At 43.5% G+C, this 20413-nt stretch overlaps 1 pseudogene; it reads right to left on the reverse strand.

The window, feature by feature from the left end:
- The window catches only part of LOC110507129, a 28614-nt pseudogene that overhangs the window by 742 nt on the left and 7459 nt on the right, over positions 1-20413 (reverse strand).

A 20413-nucleotide genomic window follows, 5' to 3' on the forward strand; every position in this document is an offset into this window, starting at 1 on the left:
CTACATTCTTCATTTAAAAATAACACCTGAAAGATGGTGACCAGGTTTAACCAACAGACCAACAGTTTAACATTTTGGGCTCTCTTGCTCTGGTAAATCTGGTTAGCGAGACCAGCAGCTGGTACCACCAGCTAGCTGTACTATCTGTATCTACCTAATGGCAAGCCTTGCCACAAGTACACATTGAGAGGAAACACTTTAATATTTTATAACCAGGGACATTAACCACTTGCTATTTCTTCATAACAGACCAAAACCAGGAAAACAACATTCAAAAAACAGTTTGCAATTAAATGGAAAGTTTGGTGACATTTGGTTTAAATGAACACACATAATCAAAGGGCAACCTCAAGTGTTATACTATAATTATAACTATACTATATGTTACTATCAGGCCTACCACTATTACACTGAGGAAAAGGTTTAGCTGAAACCTTATGACTTGTATAAATGAAAGTGTAAGTCAATGAAATCATAAGCCATGTCATAAATTCCCAAATGTTCGTTCTTACCTTGACAAAATTAAGACGGGAAACCTGCTATCCTGTCTAAAGAGACACACACACACACTGAATGTGTAATAGCAGAATTCTTCCTTTGCAAAAGACTGGGAGTTGCTCAGCAGACTGTTAAATTTCAACTTTTATTGATCTGTGCTTCATATATGTCACTACTTGTTTGTAAATGTAAATATTGAGGCCGATTCAGGGGTCAAACAGTGAGCCTGACAGAGCCTGAAACTTGAAGCAACTCCAAACCTGGTATGAAGCAACTCCAAACCTGACAAAATTGGCATTAGACTGATTGGATGGGTAGAAACTGAACGTAGCTACACTGCATAACAGACAAAAGGTTTTACCACTCAACATAACACAGTAGGTGGTATCTACCAGATCACATGACTGCAGCTGAGCTGACAGACATTCTTCTAAAAAACATCAGGAGGGGACTTTATCCAATAAGAACCCTAAATATTGCGCTCTCTGAGGAGAATAAGAGAGGAGGATTTGGTGAGGACTGACATTATACAAACATTTCTGACTCATGTAAAAACCTGAAACAAGCACATTGTGTAGGTAATATTTTATTAAACCTGTTAAATAAAATGAGAACTTCTCTCATCAAAATGTTGTAATGGACATCAGTTTGACCAGTTCTGCTTATCAAGGTGTTACTTAATTCCTTTTGAAAACAAAATACATTTTTGATTATTAGACAATACAAAAGTCACAGGAACCATTAAAAAAAATCAGAGGAGCGAGCCTCGTGGGAACATGGTGACCCTTGTGGCCTGTTAAACAACTGGATGAACCAAGGTTGACGTTTCTCTCCAAAAAAGACTGTAGGATTGTGTTGAGGTCATGCATGGTAATGCACATCTTAAAAGTGCAGAGGAGCACAGACACCCTTGGGAGCAGAGTAGACTGTCTTAAAGATGGACTATGAACAGGAGTGAAAACTTTGGCAACAGGTGTTATGGTGGAACAGATAAGCTTCCCATTCAGGATAACAAGGTACATACACTTGTTTTTTCTTGCCATTCTTTTTCTTATACTGCCAATTTGTGATTACATATAAGGCATAGTTATTACAATACAAAAGTCAATTGGGTCTTGGCTTGGATTCTTTGTTCCTATGCCAGTTGATGTTATGGACAAATTAGAGTCCAAACACATTGCTTGCTTAATGTCTGAGTGCGTTTCATCATGATACATTACATAAAAACAACCTTTCTTTAATTAGGCCTACAAACGGATTATTTCTAATCGGCAACCATGGTCCAGAATTATTAAAAAGAAATGTTAACGACGCTAATATTAAACCATTAAATTGTAAAATAATCTTAAAATGTGATCGAGAATAGCTTGATAAATGGCGCTCCTTGTTGTGCAGTAGGATTTGACCATGTGACCTTGGCACACAGCAGTTACAGGTTGAAGAATCACATCGTGACTCTGCCATCCCTCTTGTCAAACCTTCAGCTCGTCTGCATTAAGTAGATGCATTAACACTTGTAAAATCAAATGGTCTTGTGTTGGTTTAATTTTTTACAATTCTGAAACAATGTAAGGTGAGAAGGCCTTCAATCTTTAGAAAGACATGGCAAACAGATTTAAAATGTATTTGTATTTTTTTCTCATCTAGAAATACAGCATAGTTATTCAGTGCACCTGATGCATGGTGTGATCTAATGTCAGGGAGATAATAATGACAGGTGTGGGTGTGTGAAATGCGAATCAGTCGTTTTTGCTGTTGGTTGATAGGTATGCATCTATTTGGAAAGTACCAACACTACATCAGAGACATGCAATGCTCCACCTTCCTGAGCACTTCCTTTTGAAAATAATATTGACCGAGTCAAGGATAAGAATCTTATTCATAATATAAGATCGAGAGATAAATGGTAAAAGTCATAATCAAGTGTTTAGTTGCCCCCTACAGTAGATCTATCCTCGAATGAGTGATACAACACTTCATCTTTATTTTGGTCGTTGACTACAGCAGAGCAGACAGGCAAAGTCCTCTCAGTTTAAGGATCATGTAAGTAGTCTTTAAGTGGTCCTCTCTCTCCTTAGTAAAAACATGTTTTGAGGACCTCACCACTTGCCTCATCAGCGAGTCTAGCCTCAATCCCACACGGGGAGGAGCGGAGAGAGGCTCAGGATACAGGCAACACGCTTTAGGAATAGGACACCTTCAGCAAAAGTCAACAGCAGAGTCTACAGCTAGCTGAGCCAGTTTGTTATATGTTAGCCCCTAAGCTAGCAGCCTGATGGCCCCATTCTCTAAACCCAGCAGCAGGAGCCTCTTGGTGGGCAGCACAGCCGGGCTGGTGAGGGTTCCACGAAAGTTCTCCAAGCTGAGCTTGGTGCTGCTGGCTGGGCTGGCAGAGATGTTCATCATGGAGTACACCCTTATCTTGTTGGCCACGGTGCCCGCCACGATCTCTTCCCCGTACAGGTCGAAGGCATGGACCGGGTTGGAGGGTCACTTGTACTGGTGGAGGGGCTTGTGTTCCAGGTCTTTCCACACAGTCAGAGTGTGGTCAGTGGACAAACTGATGACCAGGTTTCCCTCAGCAGCCCACAAAACACACAGGAGACCACAGTCAGAGAGCATCATGTGTGTGTGTACACTCACAAACACCCACACCAACCCACGCTCACACCCACACACCCATGCGCTCACCCTGACATAACTGGATTAGAAAGAGCACTTGTATATTCTTTGCCAGGACATTACACATTTTTATTTTATTTAACCTATTTAACTAGGCAAGTCAGTTTAGAACAAATTCCTATTTACAATGATGGCCTACCAACAGGCAAAAGGCCTCCTGTGGAGACGTGAGCTGGGATTCAAAATAATAAATAAATATAATATAAATATAGGACACATCACGACATGAGAGAAAACACAACACTACATAAAGAGAGACCTAAGACAAAAACATAGCAAGGCAGCAACATATGACAAGACAGCATGGTAGCAACACAACAGCATGGTAGCAACACAACAGCATGGTAGCAACACAACAACATGGTAGCAACACAACAACATGGTAGCAACACAACAGCATGGTAGCAACACAACAGCATGGTAGCAACACAACAGCATGGTAGCAACACAACAGCATGGTAGCAACACAACAACATGGTAGCAACACAACAGCATGGTAGCAACACAACAACATGGTAGCAACACAACAACATGGAAGAAACACAACATGGTAGCAACACAACAACATGGTAGCAACACAACATGGTAGCAACACAAAACATGGTAGCAACACAACAACATGGAAGAAACACAACATGGTAGCAACACAACAACATGGTAGCAACACAACAACATGGAAGAAACACAACATGGTAGCAACACAACAACATGGTAGCAACACAACAACATGGTAGCAACACAACAGCATGGTAGCAACAGAACAGCATGGTAGCAACACAACAACATGGTAGCAACACAACAGCATGGTAGCAACACAACAACATGGTAGCAACACAACAACATGGTAGCAACACAACAGCATGGTAGCAACACAACAGCATGGTAGCAACACAACAACATGGTAGCAACACAACAACATGGTAGCAACACAACAACATGGAAGAAACACAACATGGTAGCAACACAACAACATGGTAGCAACACAACAACATGGTAGCAACACAACATGGTAGCAACACAACAACATGGAAGCAACACAACAACATGGTAGCAACACAACATGGTAGCAACACAACAACATGGTAGCAACACAACAACATGGTAGCAACACAACAACATGGTAGCAACACAACATGGTAGCAACACAACAACATGGTAGCAACACAACAACATGGTAGCAACACAACAGCATGGTAGCAACACAACAACATGGTAGCAACACAACAACATGGTAGCAACACAACAGCATGGTAGCAACACAACAACATGGTAGCAACACAACAACATGGTAGCAACACAACAACATGGTAGCAACACAACAACATGGAAGAAACACAACAACATGGTAGCAACACAACAACATGGTAGCAACACAACATGGTAGCAACACAACAACATGGTAGCAACACAACAACATGGTAGCAACACAACAGCATGGTAGCAACACAACAGCATGGTAGCAACACAACATGGTAGCAACACAACATGGTAGCAACACAACATGGTAGCAACACAACATGGTAGCAACACAACATGGTAGCAACACAACATGGTAGTAGCACAAAACATGGTACAAACCGCACAAAGGGCAAAAAGGTAGAGACAATAATACATCACACACCTGTGTGTCCATGATTGAGTCTTTGAATCCAGAGATGACCAGTTTACAGAGGAGTATCCAATGCAGTGATGTGTGCTACGTATAAGGAGCATTGGTGGCAAATCTGATGGCCAAATGGTAAAGAACATCTAGTCGCTCGAGAGCACCCTTACCTGACGATCTATAAATTATGTCTCCGTAATTTAGCATGGGTAGGATGGTCATCTGAATCAGGGTTAGTTCGGCAGCTGGGGTGAAAGAGGTGCGATTACGATAGAAGAAACCAAGCCTAGATTTAACTTTAGCCTGAGGCTTTGATAAGTGCTGAGAGAAGGACAGTGTACCGTCTAGCCATACTCTCAAGTACTTGTATAAGGTGACTGACTACCTCAAGCTCTAAACCCTCAGAGGTAGTAATTACACATGTGGGGAGAGGGGCATTCTTCTTACCAAACCACATGACCTTTGTTTTGGAGAACAAGTTTAAGGGCAGAGAAAGCTTGTTGGACACTAAGAAAGCTTTGTTGTAGAGCATTTAACACAAAATCCAGGGAGGGACCAGCTGAGTACAAAACTGTATCATCTGCATATAAATGGATGAGAGAGCTTCCTACTGCCTGAGCTACATTCTTGATGTAAATTGAGAAAAGCGTAGGCCAAGGATCAAAAATTGGGGTACACCTCTGGTGACAGGCAGCGGCTGAGACCGGATTTTCTGACTTTATACACTGCCTTCTTTGAGAGAGGTAGTTAGCAAACCTGGCCAAAGACCCCCTCAGGAGAGACCAATATTCCTTAGCCGGTCCACAAGAATGGAATGGTCTACCGTATCAAAAGCGTTGTCCTAGTCAATAAAAATAGCAGCACAACATTGCTTAGAATCAAGGACAATAGTGACATCATTGAGGACCTTTAAAGTTGCAGTGACACATCCATAACCTGAGTGGAAACCAGATTGCATACCTGAGAGAATACTAGACATCAAGAAAGCCAGTCAGTTGATTATTGACAAGTTTTTCCAGCACTTTTGATAAACAGGGCAAAATAGAAATAGGCCTTTAACTGTAAGAATCAGCTTTACTCCCCCTTTAAATAAAGGATGAACCGTGGCTGCCTTCCAAGCAATGGGAACCTCCCCAGAAAGGAGAGACAGGTTAAAAAAAGTTGGCGATAGGCAGAGTAATCCATAAATATTACAGCAATGAGGAGTCTGGGTCATCTCTGGATGGACCAGTGAGACTCAGTATAGCCTTTATAATGAGTAACTCCTGTCCATATTTACCTGAACTTGAGCCTCTAAAGCCAGAGACACAATCCTTGACCCCACCAATCAGGGTTAAGTCAAGTTTGCTCAGCTCTAGTGCTTTGTTGACTGCTTCTGAACAAACCCTCTGGGTACAACTGTCACTTGACTCACGTTAAAATTTCACCACCACCACCACCAATATGGAACAGCAGAATAAAACAGTAAGCTGCAACTCTGCCTCGTGTTTATCAGCTGACTGACTGCTGAACATTTTAGAGCCCTACATACTCCCCTGAGAGGAACATGTGAAGGACTGACTGGCCAGAGATAGTGGCTGCACCTGAAATGACATCCTATTCCCTGTATAGTGCACTACTTCTGACCAGGGCCCAAAGGGAGAGAATATAGTGGCATTTGGGATGCAGACAGCATGTCTAGCAGCAGAAACATGTTGATGGGAAAAGGGCCATTATGTAACAAAGCTCCGCAGGCCAAATAACTGACTGTGTGAGAGAGTGGGAGCAGTCAGTGCTAGGATACAAGGTTCACTTTATATCCCTCAATATCCATTGTTTATGCCGCTGGTGAAATCCAATAGCTAACCACAGTAAAAAATAATCACTATCCAACGGGAACATGAATCCGTATTGATTTGAAACCACTGCTCTAGCAATAGTCAGTGTGAAATTACCAAAAAACATGCACGTGCAGACACTGAACACACACCTACCTCCCCCCACACACACCTCTTAATCTGCAGGATGTCTCAGCACCAGGCCTGTGCGTGCGTCTAGCAGCACGATGAAGCCAGAGGAGAAGCCTGCTGCCACAGTGCGCCCTCCAGGGCTCTGCAGAGGATACGTTCATGAGTTACCAGCCTCAGAAATCAGCAACTAACTGCAGCAATTATACAGTGCCTTGCGAAAGTATTCGGCCCCCTTGAACTTTGTGACCTTTTGCCACATTTCAGGCTTCAAACATAAAGATATAAAACTGTATTTTTTTGTGAAGAATCAACAACAAGTGGGACACAATCATGAAGTGGAACGACATTTATTGGATATTTCAAACTTTTTTAACAAATCAAAAACTGAAAAATTGGGCGTGCAAAATGATTCAGCCCCTTTACTTTCAGTGCAGCAAACTCTCTCCAGAAGTTCAGTGAGGATCTCTGAATGATCCAATGTTGACCTAAATGACTAATGATGATAAATACAATCCACCTGTGTGTAATCAAGTCTCCGTATAAATGCACCTGCACTGTGATAGTCTCAGAGGTCCGTCAAAAGCGCAGAGAGCATCATGAAGAACAAGGAACACACCAGGCAGGTCCGAGATACTGTTGTGAAGAAGTTTAAAGCCGGATTTGGATACAAAAAGATTTCCCAAGCTTTAAACATCCCAAGGAGCACTGTGCAAGCGATAATATTGAAATGGAAGGAGTATCAGACCACTGCAAATCTACCAAGACCTGGCCGTCCCTCTAAACTTTCAGCTCATACAAGGAGAAGACTGATCAGAGATGCAGCCAAGAGGCCCATGATCACTCTGGATGAACTGCAGAGATCTACAGCTGAGGTGGGAGACTCTGTCCATAGGACAACAATCAGTCGTATATTGCACAAATCTGGCCTTTATGGAAGAGTGGCAAGAAGAAAGCCATTTCTTAAAGATATCCATAAAAATTATATGTTAAAGTTTGCCACAAGCCACCTGGGAGACACACCAAACATGTGGAAGAAGGTGCTCTGGTCAGATGAAACCAAAATTGAACTTTTTGGCAACAATGCAAAACGTTATGTTTGGTGTAAAAGCAACACAGCTCATCACTCTGAACACACCATCCCCACTGTCAAACATGGTGGTGGCAGCATCATGGTTTGGGCCTGCTTTTCTTCAGCAGGGACAGGGAAGATGGTTAAAATTGATGGGAAGATGGATGGAGCCAAATACAGGACCATTCTGGAAGAAAACCTGATGGAGTCTGCAAAAGACCTGAGACTGGGACGGAGATTTGTCTTCCAACAAGACAATGATCCAAAACATAAAGCAAAATCTACAATGGAATGGTTCAAAAATAAACATATCCAGGTGTTAGAATGGCCAAGTCAAAGTCCAGACCTGAATCCAATCGAGAATCTGTGGAAAGAACTGAAAACTGCTGTTCACAAATGCTCTCCATCCAACCTCACTGAGCTCGAGCTGTTTTGCAAGGAGGAATGGGAAAAAATGTCAGTCTCTCGATGTGCAAAACTGATATAGACATACCCCAAGCGACTTACAGCTGTAATCGCAGCAAAAGGTGGCGCTACAAAGTATTAACTTAAGGGGGCTAAATAATTTTGCATGCTCAATTTTTCAGTTTTTGATTTGTTAAAAAAGTTTGAAATATCCAATAAATGTCGTTCCACTTCATGATTGTGTCCCACTTGTTGTTGATTCTTCACAAAAAAATACAGTTTTATATCTTTATGTTTGAAGCCTGAAATATGGCAAAAGGTCGCAAAGTTCAAGGGGGCCGAATACTTTCGCAAGGCACTGTAAATTCAATCAGCAATTAATGAGCAGGTGTGTCCAAACATTTGACTGGTACTGTATATAAATTATATTTATGTTCTATATTTAAGGGAAGAGCATTGACTCACTCTGGCATGTCAGGCAGGCAAAGAATAGGAAGATTAGAAGCAATAGGAAAAAGCTATTCTATTCCATAACACTGATAAATAACATGGCATAATAAGTCAGAAAAGCATGGTACCGCCCCAAATGGCACCCTATCCCTTACATAGTGCACTACTTTTGACCAGACCACTAGATTAGCATAAAAAGGATGGAGACTAAACAGGGAAGTGAGCAGGGTAGTTTTTCTCTGGGTTTGGTAGGTACCTGCAGGCCTGGGTCGATGAAGTGGAGGAGAGTCTGCACTGGCAAACACTACACTACAGTGAGGAGCAGGCATGGTGGTCACTGCTGTGATGGCGATCTTCACATCCAGGGCCTCATAGTAGCAGATCTGTTCACCTGAACACACACGAGAAGAGCAGAGCTTTATTTCATACTTCATGTATGTTTGGAAGCTTTCACATTTTATTTACCTAATTTCTTATTATAATTAAATATGTAGTGGAATTAAAATAAAATCACTCAGTTAAATGAAAATCATTCTGTGTACTCCAACAAAACAGAAGCAGAGTCAACTCAACAGGTCTCCTCCCCACTGACCTGTGAACTGGTCCCAGAGGTGCACGGTGGCGTCACAGCTGACCACCTCCTTGAGCGCCTCCAGATGGCTAACACAGAACAGAGACTTCTTATGATCCGTGTAGGTCAGCCTTGGCTCCACCTCCAGCGTCCCGTCGCCGTGGTTATAGAGGGGCCACAGCTTCACTGTTTTGTCCGTGCTACCAGACAGGAAGTATTCCTCCCCAGCAAGTGGAGCCAATCACATGCCCAAATGGTCCAGGAAGCTCTGCAGGCGGATCTGGTGGAAGTCAAAGTGGGGATCCTGCTGGTTGAGACCGATCTCATACTGCCAGCAGGCCAGCCAGTTGCCCTGCAGGGAGAAGCCACCGCGAGGGAGCTCCTGTTTCAGAGCGCTGTCCTCTGGGGTAGGATCCACCACCCAGGAGGAGGAGGAGGAGGGGCCTAGGGATGGAGTGGTGAAGGTGGAGGCAGACGAGATGACAGGCTGAGTATGACTAGGCCGGGGGTGGCTCCAGTTGTCTAATGAGCCCAGGATGGGGCTCCCACCCCCCAGGGCCTCCTGGATGTGGTTGCCCACCAGATGGCTGCCAAAGGTGCCTGACTCTGGGAGAATGTCTGAGCCCAGGGGCGTGGAGGAGTAGGGGGCAGGGAAGGGGCGGCCCACATGGCATCCCAGACCAGGGAGGGGCCAATGGAGCAGGTGGTGGGGGGCATCTCTACCCTGTCCTTGGACCCTGCTGGGGGGGTGGCATCAGGACTGCCAGGACTCACCCTGGAGTGGTAGGACTGGGCCAACCTCCAGACCAGCTCGTGGTTGGAAACCAGCTTATGAATCGCTACATCTCCTGGGAGGGCCAAAGGACACAATGCTTTGACAACCATCAAGAACATGCAGTTGAAGTCGGAAGTTTACATACGCCTTAGCCAAATACATTTAAACTCAGTTTTTCACAATTCCTGACATTTAATCCAAGTAAAAATTCCCTGTTTTAGGTGAGTTAGGATCACCACTTTATTTTAAGAATGTGAAATGTCAGAATAATAGTAGAGAGAAAATCATTTATTTCAGCTTTTATTTATTTCATCACATTCCCAGTGGGTCAGAAGTTTACATACACTCAATTAGTATTTGGTAGCATTGCCTTTAAATTGTTTCACTTTTTCAGTTCTGCCCACACATTTTCTACAGGATTGAGGTCAGGGCTTTGTGATGCCCACTTCAATACCTTGACTTTGTTGTCCTTAAGACATTTTGCCATAACTTTGGAAGTTTGCTTGGGGTTGTTGTCCATTTGGAAGACCCATTTGCGACCAAGCTTTAACTTCCTGACTGATGTCTTGAGATGTTGCTTCAATATATCCACATAATTTTCCTGCCTCATGATGCCATCTATTTTGTGAAATGCACCAGTCCCTCCTGCAGCAAAGCACCCACATAACATGATGCTGCCACCCCCGTGCTTCACGGTTGGAATGGTGTTCTTCGGCTTGCAAGCCTCCCCATTCTCCTCCAAACATAACGATGGTCATGATGGCCAAACAGTTCTATTTTTGTTTCATCAGACCAGAGGACATTTCTCCAAAAAGTACAATCTTTGTCCCCATGTGAAGTTGCAAACCGTAGTCTGGCTTTTCTATGGCAGTTTTGGAGCAGTGGCTTCTTCCTTGCTGAGCGGCCTTTCAGGTTATGTCGATATAGGACTAATTTTACTGTGGATATAGATACTTTTGTACCTGTTTCCTCCAACATCTTCACAAGGTCCTTTGCTGTTGTTCTGGGATTGATTTTCACACCAAAGTACATTAATCTCTAGGAGACAGAACATGTCTCCTTCCTGAGGGGCATGATGGCTGCGTGGTCCCATGGTGTTTAAACTTGCGTACTATTGTTTGTACAGATGAACGTGGTAACTTCAAGCGTTTGGAAATTGCTCCCAAGGATGAACCAGAGGTCTACCGTTTTTTTCTGGGGTCTCTGCTGATTTCTTTTGATTTTCCCATGATGTCAAGCAAAGAGGCAGAGAAAGAGTTTGAAGGTAGGCCTTGAAATTCTTCCACACGTACACCTCCAATTGACTGAAATTATGTCAATTAGCCTATCAGAAGCTTCTAAAGCCATGACATTTTCTGGAATTTTCCAAGCTGCTTAGAAAGGCACAGTCAACTTAGTGTATATAAACGCCTGTCCCACTGGAATTGTGATACCGTGAATTATAAGTGAAATAATCTGTCTTTACACAATTGTTGGAAACGTTACTTGTGTTATGCACAAAGTAGATGACCTAACAGACTTGCCAAAACTACAGTTTGTTAACATGAAACTTGTGGAGTGGTTGAAAAACAAGTTAATGACTGCAACCTAAGTATACGTAAACTTACCACTTCAACGATGTAAGAAACATATAGAATTCAGATTTTAAGTTTGTATGCATTTAAAAAATAGTTTGTGCGCACGTGTGTCTCACCTATGAAGGCAGTAGAAGGGGATGTGGGAGGTGTATGCCATCTTAGGGTTCAACATGGCCTGCAGCTCCTCCAGAACCCCCAGCTCACACGTCACCTCTGACCCCTCTGCCGTACACACATCCAGCAAGGTGCATTCTCCCACTTCCCTGCAGGGGGAACTCTCCATCTGCGCCACACAGAGGACATCTCAATGGAATTAAATAATTTTTTTAAAGTCTCAGAACTTAACATACGTTAGGAGACTGAGCTCACATCAAAACTGACATATTTTAATTTCCTGGCTTTTAACCAGCCTAACTTCACTTAAAATGTTTTTGTGTTTAATATATACTGTGTCAGAATGCCTACCTTCCAGTAAGGCCAGTGTTTCCCTGTCCCTGTAGGCACTGCAGCAGGGAGAAGACAGTGAAGAAGCGTTTCAGGGTTTCTACCATGTGTTGCTGCACCATCTCCCTGCCGATGCGCAGACAGATGAGTCATCAGGCACACAGCCGAACGTGTCTGCACTCCACTGGGGAACCTGAGGACAGAACACGGAGTGGCAGATTCAATAGAACACTGTTTAACATTATACCCAATGTCTATTTTATTTCAATGTAACACTATGAATTTATGTGGGAAATAATGTTTCCTTGCATGTTTCAGTCTCCAAGGTCTGATGATACACTGAACAAAAATACAAACATGTAAAGTGTTGGTCCCTCCTTTGCTAAGATAATCCATCCACCTGACAGGTGTGGCATATCAAGAAGCTAATTAAACAGTATGATCATTACACAGGTGCACCCTGTGATGGGGACAATAAAAGGCCACTAAAATGTAAAATGTTTTGTCACACAACACAATGCCACAGATGTCTCAAGTTGAGAGAGCGTGCAATTGGCATGCTGCCTATAGGAATGTCCACCAGAGCTGTTACCAGAGACCTGAATGTCCATTTCTCTAACATAAGCCGCCTCCAACTTCATTTTAGAGAATTTAGCAGTAAGTCCAACAGGCCTCACAACCATAGACCATGTGTAACCACACCAGCCCAGGACCTCCACATCCAGCTTCTTCACCTGCGGGATCGTCTGAGACCAGCCACCTGGACAGATGATGAAACTGTGGGATTGCAAAACCGAAGAAATTCTGCACAAACTGTCTCAGGGAAGCTCATCTGCATGCTTGTCGTCCTCACCAGGGTCATGACCTGACCACAGTTCGGCATCGTAACCGACTTCAATGGCCACTGGCAAGCTTGAGAAGTGTGCTCTTCACAGATGAATCCCGGTTTCAACTGTACCAGGCAGATGGTAGACAGCATGTATGGTGTCATGTGGGCGAGCGGTTTACAATGTCAACGTGCTGAACAGAGTGCCCACGGTGGTGGTGGGATTACGGTATTGGTAGGCATAAGCTACGGACACTGAACACAATTGGATTTTATCGATGGCAATTTGAATGCACAGCGATACAGTGATGAGATCCTGAGGCCCATTGTCGTGCCATTCTTCCCCCGCCATTACCTCATGTTTCAGAATGATAAGGCACAGCCCCATGTCACAAGGATCTATACACTATTCCTGGAAGCTGAAAATGTCCCAGTGCTTTTACGGCCTCACGCATTTCTGTTTTAACCCTGTAACCACGTGGATTTTTAAAAAAAATAGACGTTCATCCATAATAAGTCGAATTTCAAAGGTAAACTTTGAGATCTTGTTGAGTTGTTAGTATGTACAGTGCCATTCAAAAGTTTGGACACACCTACTCATTCAAAGGTTTTTCTTTATTTTTACATTGTAGAATAATAGTGAAGACATCAAAACTATGAAGTAACACATATGGAACCATGTAGTAAAAAATAACAAAATTAAAAATATATACTTCACATTTGATTCTTCAAAGTAGTCACCTTTTGCCTTGATGACAGCTTTGCACACTCTTGGCATTCTCTCAAACAGCTTTACGAGGAATGTTTTTCCAAAAGTCTTGAAGGAGTTCCCACATATGCTGAGCACTTGTTGGCTGCGTCTCCGTCACTGTGCGGTACAACTCATCCCAAACCACCTCAATTCTGTTGAGGTCAGGTGATTGTGGAGGCCAGGTCATCTGATGCAGCACTCCATCACTCTCCTTCTTGGTCAAATAGCCTTTACACAGCCTGGAGGTGTTGGGTCATTGTCCTGTTGAAAAACAAATGATAGTCCCAATAAGCGCAAGCCAGATGGGATGGCGTATCGCTGCAGAATGCTGTGGTAGCCATGCTGGTTAAGTGTGCCTTGAATTCTAAATAAAATCACTGAGTGTCACCAGCAAAGCACCCCCACGCCATCACACCTCCTCCTCCATGCTTTACGATAGAAACCACACATGCGGAGATCATCCGTTCACCTACTCGGCGTCTCACAAAGACACAGCGGACTCATCAGACCAAAAGGACAGATTTCCACCGGTCTAATGTCCATTGCTCGTGTTTCTTGACCCAAGAAAGTAGTGGTTTCTTTGCAGTAATTCAACCATGAAGGCCTGATTCACTCAGTATCCTCTGAACAGTTCATGTTGAAATGTATCTGTTTCTTGAACTCTGTGAAGCATTTATTTGGGCTGCATTCTGATGTGCAGTTAACTCTGGGTCTGAGAGTCAGTTTCATGAGAGCCAGTTTCATCATGGTGCTTGATGGTTTTTGCGACTGCATTTGAATAAACTTTCAAAGTTCTTTACATTTTCCAGATTGACTGACCTTCATGTCTTAAAGTAATGATGGACTGTAATTTCTCTTTGCTTATTTGAGCTGTTCTTGCCATAATATGGACTTGGTATTTTACCAAACAGTGTTATCTTCGGTATACCACACCTACCTTGTCACAACACAACTGATTGGCTCAAATGCATTGAGGAAAGATATTCCACAAATCAACTTTTAACAAGGCACACCTGTTAATTGAAATGCATTCCAGGTGACTACTTCATGGAGCTGGTTGAGCGAATGCCAAGAGTGTGCAAAGCTGTCAAGGCAAAGGGTAACTACTTTGAAAAAGCTCAAATATAAAATATATTTAGATTTGTTTAACACTTTTCTGGTTACTACATGATTCCATATGTGTTATTTCATAGTTGATGTCTTCCCTATTATTCTACAATGTCGAAAATAGTAAAAAAAACAAAAAAAAAACAGGTGCCATTAATACAGGTAACGAGTAGAGGACAGAGGAGCCTCTTAAAGAATAAGTTACAGGTCTGTGAGAGCCAGAAATCTTGCTTGTTTTCCACCATAATTTGCAAATAAATTCATTAAAAATCCTACAATGTGATTTTCTGGAGAAAAAAAAATCTCATTTTGTCTGTCATAGTTGAAGTGTACCTATGATGAAAATTACAGGCCTCTCATCTTTTTTAAGTGGGAGAACTTGCACAATTGGTGGCTGACTAAATACTTTTTTGCCCCACTGTACATATGAGATGAGTAATGTAGAGTATGTAAACAAAGTGGCATAGTTTAAAGTGGCTAGTGATACATGTATTACATAAAGATGCAGTAGATGATATAGAGTACAGTATATACATATACATATGAGATGAGTAATGTAGGGTATGTAAACATTATATTAAGTAGCATTGTTTAAAGTGGCTAGTGATATATTTTACATCAATTTCCATCAATCCCCATTATTAAGGTCACTGGAGTTCAGTCAGTGTGTTGGCAGCAGCCACTCAATGTTAGTGGTGGCTGTTTAACAGTCTGATGGCCTTGAGATAGAAGCTGTTTTTCAGTCTCTCTGTCCCTGCTTTAATGCACCTGTACTGACCTCGCCTTCTGGATGATAGCGGGGTGAACAGGCAGTGGCTCGGGTGGTTGTTGTCCTTGATGATCTTTATGGCCTTCCTGTGACATCGGGTGGTGTAGGTGTCCTGGAGGGCAGGTAGTTTGCCCCCGGTGATGCGTTGTGCAGACCTCACTACCCTCTGGAGAGCCTTGCGGTTGATGGCGGTGATAGAGCCCGACAGGATGCTCTTGATTGTGCATCTGTAGAAGTTTGTGAGTGCTTTTGGTGACAAGCCAAATTTCTTCAGCCTCCTGAGGTTCACGACACTGTCTGTGTGGGTGGACCAATTCAGTTTGTCCGTGATGTGTACGCCGAGGAACTTAAAACTTACTACCCTCTCCACTATTGTCCCATCGATGTGGATAGGGGGGTGCTCCCTCTGCTGTTTCCTGAAGTCCACAATCATCTCCTTTGTTTTGTTGACGTTGAGTGTGAGGTTATTTTCCTGACACCACACTCCGAGGGCCCTCACCTCCTCCCTGTAGGCCATCTCGTCGTTGTTGGTAATCAAGCCTACCACTGTAGTGTCGTCCGCAAACTTGATGATTGAGTTGGAGGCGTGCATGGCCACGCAGTTGTGGGTGAACAGGGAGTACAGGAGAGGGCTCAGGACGCACCATTGTGGGGCCCCAGTGTTGAGGATCAGCGGGGTGGAGATGTTGTTACCTACCCTCACCACCTGGGGGCGGCCCGTCAGGAAGTCCAGTTCCCAGTTGCACAGGGCGGGGTCGAGACCCAGGGTCTCGAGCTTTATGACGAGTTTGAAGGGTACTATGGCGTTAAATGCTGAGCTGTAGTCGATGAACAGCATTCTCACATAGGTATTCCTCTTGTCCAGATGGGTTAGGGCAGTGTGGTTGAGATTGCATCGTCTGTGGACCTATTTGGGCGGTAAGCAAATTGGAGTGGGTCTAGGGTGTCAGGTAGGGTGGAGGTGATATGGTCCTTGACTAGTCTCTCAAAGCACTTCATGATGACGGAAGTGAGTGCTACGGGCGGTAGTCGTTTAGCTCAGTTACCTTAGCTTTCTTGGGAACAGGGACAATGGTGGCCCTCTTGAACCATGTGGGAACAGCAGACTGGGCTAAGGATTGATTGAATATGTCCGTAAACACACCAGCCAGCTGGTCTGCGTATGCTCTGAGGGCGTGGCTGGGGATGCCGTCTGGGCCTGCAGCCTTGCGAGGGTTAACACGTTTAAATGTTTTACTCACGTCAGCTGCAGTGAAGGACAGTCTGCAGGTTTTGGTTGCGGGCCGTGTCAGTGGCACTGTATTGCCCTCAAAGCGGGCAAAAAAGTTATTTAGTCTGCCTGGGAGGGAGCAAGACATCCTGGTCCGAGACGGGCTGGTTTTCTTTTTGTAATCCGTGATTGACTGTAGACCCTGCCACATACCTCTTGTGTCTGAGCCGTTGAATTGTGACTTGTTTGATTGCCTTGCGGAGGGAATAACTACACTGTTTGTATTCGGTCATGTTTCCGGTCACCTTTCCCTGGTTAAAAGCAGAGGTTTACGCTTTCAGTTTCACACGAATGCAGCCATCAATCCACGGTTTCTGGTTAGGAATGTTTTAATAGTTGCTATGGGAACGACATCGTCAATGCACTTTCTAATGAACTCGCTCACCGAATCAGCGTATTTGTCAATGTTGTTGTTGGAAGCAATGCGGAACATATCCCAGTCAACGTGACCGAAGCAGTCTTGAAGCATGGAATCAGATTGGTCAGATCAGCGTTGAACACACCTGAGCGAGGGAGCTTCTTGTTTTAGTTTCTTGTCTGTAGGCAGGGAGCAACAAAATGGAGTCGTGGTCAGCTTTTCCGAAAGGAGGGTGGGGGAGGGCCTTATATGCATCGCGGAAGTTAGAATAGCAATGATCCAAGGTTTTACCAGCCCTGGTTGCACAATCAATATGCTGATACAATTCAGGGAGTCTTGTTTTCACATTAGCCTTGTTAAAATCCCCAGCTACAATGAATGCAGCCTCAGGATACGTGGTTTCTAGTTTGCAAAGAGTCAAATAAAGTTAGTTCAGGGCCATCGATGTGTCTGCTTGGGGGGGGGGGGGGGGGGGGGGGGGAATATATATGGCTTTGATTATAATAGAAGAGAATTCCCTTGGTAGATAATGCGGTCGACATTTGATTGTGAGGAATTCTAAGTCAGGTGAACAAAAGGACTTGAGTTCCTGTATGTTGTTATGATCACACCACGTCTCGTTAACCATAAAGCATACGCCCCCGCCCCTCTTCTTACCAGAAAGATGTTTGTTTCTGTCGGCCCGATTTGTGAAGAAACCAGCTGGCTGCACCGATTCCGTTAGCGTCTCTCGAGTGAGTCATGTTTCCGTGAAAAATCCTTGTCAAGAGACTAGACATTGGCGAGTAGTATGCTAGGGAGTGGTGCGCGATGTGCCCGTCTCAGGAGCCTGACCAGAAGACCGCTTCGTTTCCCTCTTTTACGACGTCGTTGTTTTGGGTCGCAGGCTGGGATCCATTCTGTTGTCCTGGGTGGAAGGCAGAACACAGGATCCGCTTCGTGAAAGTCATATTCCTGGTCGTACTGATGGTGAGTTGACGTTGCTCTTATATTCAGTAGTTCTTCCCGACTGTATTTAATGAAACCTAAGATTACCTGAGGTACCAATGTAAGAAATAACACGTAAAACCATCTCTGACCATCTCTGTCGGCGCCGGAAGTTAACATCCTTGTGATGTTTCTACAATTTGGAGTCCACCTGCGGTAAATTCAATCTACTGGACATGATTTGGGTTTCCTGAGTGGCGCAGCGGTATAAGGCACTGCATCTCAGTGCAAGAGGCGTCACTACAGTCCCAGGTTCGATTCCAGGCTGTATCACATCGGCCATGATTGGGAGTCCCATAGGGCGGCGCAGTTGGCCCAGCATCGTCTGGGTTTTGCCGGGGTAGGCCGTCATTGTAAATAAGAATTTGTTCTTAACTGACTTGCCTAGTTAAACGATTTTCCCATGATGTCAAGCAAAGAGGCACTGAGTTTGAAGGTAGACCTGAAATACTTCCACAGGTACACCTCCAATAACTCAAATTATGTCAATTAGCCTATCAGAAGCTTCTAAAGCCAGGACATCATTTTCTGGAATTTTCCAAGCTGTTTAAAGGCACAGTCTACTTAGTGTATGTAAACTTCTGACTCACTGGAATTGTGAAACAAACATATTATTTCACTTATAATTCACTGTAATAATTGTTGGAAAAATGACTTGTGTCATGCACAAAGTAGATGTCCTAACCGACTTGCCAAAACTATAGTTTGTTAAAAAGAAATGTGTGGAGTGGTTGAAAAACAAGTTTTAATGACTCCAACCTAAGTGTATGTAAACTTCAGACTTCAACTGTATATAATCCCTGATTTAATAGGGATATCCTCATTTAATAGGATCACTATCATAAAGCAGTAAAATGTATTTTTAAGTGTAAACTGCTTGATCGTTTCATATTTCAACCAGGACAATAGATAGTGTGGTTACTTGGTGTTTTCTGTAATGTAGTATGTAACAACTGTTACAGCAAACTCTCTCAGTATTTGAAAATCCTGTCCTTTCGGTGCCAACTATCCATCAATTACTCACCAATGTAGCAGATGGTGAGCAGCCGGAGCAGATTCCTGGCCACATATCGAGACGTCACTGTGGGTCCAAGCTTTGCAGACAGCCATCTAACAGTCTTGCAGACCGTGTCTGCAGGGAGAAATCAGTTATCAGTGTTATACAGTCAACACAACAATAACAACTGATATTCTCGGCACCCAAAACCAAATCTCTCACTAATCAATTTGGGTTCTGGACGAAAATGCTTTGCAATCTCTCCTAACAAAATCCACCACCTCTGCCAAAGCCCAATCCCAGTGGGGGGTGAGATATCAAACACAGTGAGCATCTAAAACATGAAATCTGCTGCCATGCCCGTTCATGTGGGGGTAAAGTTCAGTTCAGCATTAATTTGTCCTAGCCTGGGTAAAAAAATATGTTTGTGCTAAAATTCACTCCAAACATTGTTTGGCATAAGACAGAGCACTTTACTCCTACCTACATGTACAAATTACCTTGACAAGCCTGGACCCCGCACATTGACTCGGTACCGGTACCCCGTGTATAGAGCCTCATTATTGTTAGGTATGTTATGTGTGTATGTATGTATGTATGTACGTATGTATGTACAGTGCCTTGCGAAAGTATTCGGCCCCCTTGAACTTTGCGACCTTTTGCCACATTTCAGGCTTCAAACATAACGATATAAAACTGTATTTTTTTGTGAAGAATAAACAACAAGTGGGACACAATCATGAAGTGGAACGACATTTATTGGATATTTCAAACTTTTTAAACAAATCAAAAACTGAAAAAGTGGGCGTGCAAAATTATTCAGCCCCTTTACTTTCAGTGCAGCAAACTCTCTCCAGAAGTTCAGTGAGGATCTCTGAATGATCCAATGTTGACCTAAATGACTAATGATGATAAATACAATCCACCTGTGTGTAATCAAGTCTCCGTATAAATGCACCTGCACTGTGATAGTCTCAGAGGTCCGATAAAAGCGCAGAGAGCATCATGAAGAACAAGGAACACACCAGGCAGGTCCGAGATACTGTTGTGAAGAAGTTTAAAGCCGGATTTGGATACAAAAAGATTTTCCAAGCTTTAAACATCCCAAGGAGCACTGTGCAAGCGATAATATTGAAATGGAAGGAGTATCAGACCACTGCAAATCTACCAAGACCTGGCCGTCCCTCTAAACTTTCAGCTCATACAAGGAGAAGACTGATCAGAGATGCAGCCAAGAGGCCCATGATCACTCTGGATGAACTGTAGAGATCTACAGCTGAGGTGGGAGACTCTGTCCATAGGACAACAATCAGTCGTATATTGCA

This window comes from Oncorhynchus mykiss, chromosome 27 (genome assembly GCF_013265735.2).
Source record: "Oncorhynchus mykiss isolate Arlee chromosome 27, USDA_OmykA_1.1, whole genome shotgun sequence".
Classification (NCBI taxonomy): Eukaryota; Metazoa; Chordata; class Actinopteri; order Salmoniformes; family Salmonidae; genus Oncorhynchus; species Oncorhynchus mykiss.